The following is a 5,495-nucleotide window of genomic DNA, read 5'->3' as shown; positions in this document are numbered from 1 at the left end:
TGCCGTAGAATCAGCCGATCACGAAGCACCTTCAGTTTGGATAAATAGCACTGCGACGGGGTCAACTGGTTATCTATCCAAGTCTCGGTCGATAAGGATTTTCGAATCCTTATTGGCAGAGGTCATCTCATTAGCCTTCTCAGCGAAGTGAGGTGTTACAAGTTACTACATTCGGCACATTGAAAGCCGAATTTGATATTGAACTTCGCAGAACTAGCAGCTTAGTCTTCAAGCTCTAGAACCCGAAGGCCGAGAGTGTTCCTTCCTCGGCCGCAGTCGCAAGATCGAGAAGTCAGCCACGCACTCAACGCAACATCAACAAATTTTACTCCTTGGCCGAGCTCGGCCGACGAGTTGGCATGCCCCGCATACAACCGAAGGACATAGTTAGCCCATTAGTTACTCGGCCTGCGTGCCACGTAGGCTTGGTAGTTTTTAGGGTCAACAGACACTTACTTGCAGGACTACATTGATGGATTTTCAATTTCAGGGACCATTTGTTAGAAAAAAGGACTTATGGGACCAATTTATGAGCCACATCAACACTTAACTGAATTTTTAACATAATTGTGATGGAATGACCACATTGATTTGCAACATCTATTTTTAGGGACTACATTGATTGATTTTCAATTTCAGGGACCATCTTGATGGTGAAGGTTAATTTTAGGGATCATTTGTGATAAAAGCCCTATATATAATATATATCTGTTTTGCTTGCTATTGTTATTAACTTGTGTAGTGTTCCTGATAGGCTACTTTTAATTTGGATCTCTTTTCTTCTTTTTTTGAGAAGGTTAATCTAGAGAGATCGTCTATTTGAATCATATTTTGTAAATTACATGATATAATGGTTGATCATTAAATACTTTGCATGGTTTCTCTAACATTTTCCTTTTAGGAATACCTTAATTTTGAATTCCCATTAGGAGTGGACACTGTTTGATTTGATTTGATTTGACATAAAAATATAAATGAACTTCTTAGCATTCAACAGTTTCATTTAGTTCAGCTTTAACCATTGCCATCATTGAAATCGAACTGTTGTAGAACTGTTAGTAAACAAGTTCATGGAGCAACTCCACAAGTGTAAACCAAAGAAGAATTAGTTTTGACAAAGTTCTTAGTCATGATCACGAACCAAACAAATTATTGTTAATCAGTTTAGTTCGGTCGATTTAAGCATATTCAATACTTCAATGTATACATCTCAAAATTTTCACCAAGTCAACTAAGACTAAATTTCAATTAAATAAGATCTCATTCTAGCAAACAATTTATTAGTTACAATATCACATAAAAAAACAAGTAACAAATTTTCTAATTTGTTTATAATCATGAAAACTTTTATTTTAGTCGTTTCAAAAGTATCAAAATCAAACCAAACTAAAACAAATCAGTTTCATTCAATTTTTAAATTGTTTTGACTTTTTTTTTTAATCAAAACTAAACCAAATTGACCAAAAAGGATTCAAATTCGTCCGTTTGATATCCACCCTTAAGGCCATCAACATCGAAAGGGCAAATATAAACCCGTCCAAAATTATAGCTTTACAAAAAATTATTTTTAAATGAATAGTGTCAGACCATACTAATATACCATCTCTGACCGAAGGGGTTATGTTTAGTGTAACATCCCACATCGCCTAGGGGAGTGATCGTTAAATGTATACTCTCATCCCTACCTAGCACGAGGCCTTTTGGGAGCTCATTAGCTTCGGGTTCCGTAGGAATTCCGAAGTTAAGCGAGAAGGAGGCCATAGCACTCCCAAGATGGGTGACCTACTGGAAAGTTGCTTGTGAGTTCCCAAAAATAAAACCGTGAGGGAATGGTAAGCCCAAAGCGGACAATATCATGCTACGGTGGTGGAACGGGCCCAGGATGTGATGGACCCGGGCCGAGATGTGACAAATGGTATTAGAGCCAATCCCTGACCGGAAGTGTGCCAACGAGAACGTTGGGCCCCTAAGGGGGGTGGATTGTAACATCCCACATTGCCCAGGGGAGTGATCCTTTAATGTATATTCTCATCCCTACCTAGCACGAGGCCTTTTGGGAGCTCACGGGCTTCGGGTTCCGTAGGAACTCCGAAGTTAAGCGAGAAGGAGACCATAGCACTCACAGGATGGGTGATCCACTGGGAAGTTGCTTGTGAGCAAGGTATAAAATATCGATGATATCGGAAATATCGGTAGTCCAAAAACACGGAAATATCGATGGAAATATCGGGATATTATCGATATCGATAAAAATTGAATAAAAACGACGGAAATTGTAAGAAAAACTTGGAAATTTTTATTGAAACTTTGCAGGATGTTTATTTAGTCAATTATCTATTAGTTTATCACAAAAAATTGGAAGGAAATGCATTGCATGATGGATTTAACTGATTTAAGTTGATTATATAGCGAGCTGTCAAACATTGTGAGTGTAGAAAATATGTAGTAATTAATGAAAGAAGTTTAAACACGCCATAATCATTTATATATAATGAATTAGTACAATATTTTACACTTTATACATTGCATGGTAAGATACATGAGTGACTTAGTACCACATAGAGTTCCTATGAGTTTCAAAATTTTCACTATCTTCATCATCTCTATGTGTAGAGTAAGTGTATTGTGAAGAGTAGTCATCAAATGATAAATCCCCAAAATAGTTTTGCATGTAATTGTTAACATGCCGCCCATATGGATCCGAGATTGGTTGACTTTGTCCATAAGCAAAATCATTTGAAGATTGAGTCTCGGATTTTTTCCATGAGTCGCTCGATTTCATCCCGACAGGAATGGGATATGAAGGGTAGGGAAATGGTTGGTTATGAGTATAACCATAGTTACTACTCCACCATTACTTTTTGTCTTGTCAATGTTTTTTTCACACACACACACACACAGTTTTGAAAGTAAGAAACCACTCCACCATTACTTTTTGTCTTGTCAATGTCTTTTTCACACACACACACATACCTTTTTCTCTCGGATAAGATAACACACACACACACGCAACACACTTTTTTCTCACACACACACACACACCTTTTTCTCACACACAGTCTCTCAACCCTCAATCTCTCGATCTTTCTCCATCTTTCTCCCTCAGTCTCTCCTTGTTTCTTCTCCAGTTCTCCTTCCCATCTATTCTTTGCAACTCACCTTCCCAGAGCAGACAGACACACACATACACCCCACCGTGACCTCCACCACAGTGGCGCACACTCTGCCGAGCACCATCACCACCTGTGGATCGTTCCTCCTCCCTTTCTCACCTCCCGGCGGTGGCGAGCACCATCAAGCAAGGGGAGGCCTTGTTTAGGCCGTACAAGGCGGAGGATCCATCAAATTTGAGCGGGTTTTGGGATCCGGAGAAAGGGATTGCTCATTTTCAGGGTTTGAGTGTGGATTGCAGAGAGAGGATTGCTCATTTTCAGGGTCTGAGCATGGGTCTAAGCGTGGATTGCTCATTTTCGACTGCCGTTGCGACGACGACGACGGATCCTCGACAACATTATCGCTAATATCGCGATATTATCGATATTAGCAATATTATCGCGATATTATTACGATAATTAAGTGTAAACGTGTGAAAGTATCACTATATAAAAAAAACGATAATATCGGCGATATTTCACCGATAATATCGATTTTTAAGACCTTGCTTGTGAGTTCCCATAAACAAAACCGTGAGGAAACGGTAAGCCCAAAGAGAATATCGTGCTACGGTGGTGGAACGGGCCCGTGATGTGGTGGACCCGGGCCGGGATGTGACAAATAAACTACACACCCTGACCGAGATCAAGGCATGCTGGCCGTCATGTGAGGGTGACGTAGCCATGTGCACAGTGCGAAAGCAATGAAGATAAGAATTATATGAATAATTAAAAACTGAAACTACTAGAGTGCACTACTAAATAGGAAGTGTTAGGAGTAAGATACAAAAGTAAACACTCATAATCAGAGCATATAAAGTTTAGGTGCAGTCCAGTAGGACAAATACTAATTATACAGTACCATAAGATGTCCTACAACAATTTAGATATGTCAGAATCGTCGAAGTCCTCGCACCCAGCAATTGCAAACTTACCTAAAACCTGGAGGGGCGCAAAACAGAAAACGTGAGTGGGCAAAAACAAATGTTGTACAAAACCATTTCATTTATCAACATATCTAACACCTCGCTGTAAAACATGTACAATTTTTCCCATAATCAATATATGCATATACATAAATATATATGAAATTATATCAATTCAAATCATACTTCACATAATCATATTCATATGTATGCCATGCCAAGATATAACAGAGTAAGCAATTCAGGTAAGAATAATTTCATATAAATATAACATGTTAGCCGAAACCCCTGTGGTAGTCTGTACGGCTGAATTCATAGCTCAAAATCAATCTAGCTGGAGTCACTACAATGATCTATACGGCAACATACTGCACAAGAGTCTGAACCAAAGGAAAAGGTCTGTACGACAATAATGGGTGTGATATAATTATGCTCAATACTACTCTCACATAATAGCTGGGCGATAAATCGCTAGTCACCTACAAGTTGGAACCACCTAAGATGGTCTATGCGACAGGACTGTGCACCTAAATTGGATCCAATATGAGCATATGGTGCGAGAGGTGACATTATATATAGGCATGTGCCATATCTCTGGCTAAATCACAATAACCCTAGGTGTAGTTTTATGAGCTCAACATTATTCAATCACATATCACATCATTGACAATTCACATAACCAAACATAACTCACCTGAGCTTACCTGAGCGTCCACAACACCACATTTATATATATAAAGCATCATATACCAATTCATATACGAATTATACTTATATGCATGGCATTTACGACATACTTTCATTTAAACACATACTTCTGGGAAAATATCAAGTATATAAATATGTACTGAAAACCAAAAGCCCACTCACTGGTATGTCGAATGGTCGTAGCCCCCGAGTCGCCCTTGAACACGTTGGTCCTTGGGATAAGTCTCACCTATATGCTAATTAACTATAAAAATGTTATTTAAAGCACATAAGCAAAACTAGTTAATAACTTCTCATACAATGCTTAATTTTGGTATTTGAATATACCACAGTGACTTACACAACCTCAGGATCATTCCCAAATTTTTAGAATATTTTTTTGACCTCTCACGCGCTGCTACGCGCTGGCGAGTGCACGGTAATATGTGCGGCCACGCGCAGGGAATTCTAATGGATTCTTTAACTGCCATTAGGAATATTCCATGGAATATTCTGTTAAAACCCAACGGTAACTGTTAAAGATGACTGACGGCGTTAGCATATTCCGTCAACTTAACGGAATATGCTCCTTTCTTCTCCGGTGAGTCGCCGGTCGTCGGTGACTTCGCCGGTTTCTGGGCAAAACTTTAAATCGCTTATTCTCTTTCGTTTCTTCACCATTTTCCACAAAATTGGTACCAAAATGAAGCTAATAACATGTAGATTCACG

The sequence above is a fragment of the Malus domestica genome, chromosome 09 (assembly GCF_042453785.1).
Source record: "Malus domestica chromosome 09, GDT2T_hap1".
NCBI classification, from domain to species: Eukaryota; Viridiplantae; Streptophyta; class Magnoliopsida; order Rosales; family Rosaceae; genus Malus; species Malus domestica.
Note: the sequence above shows the minus strand (reverse complement) of the source record.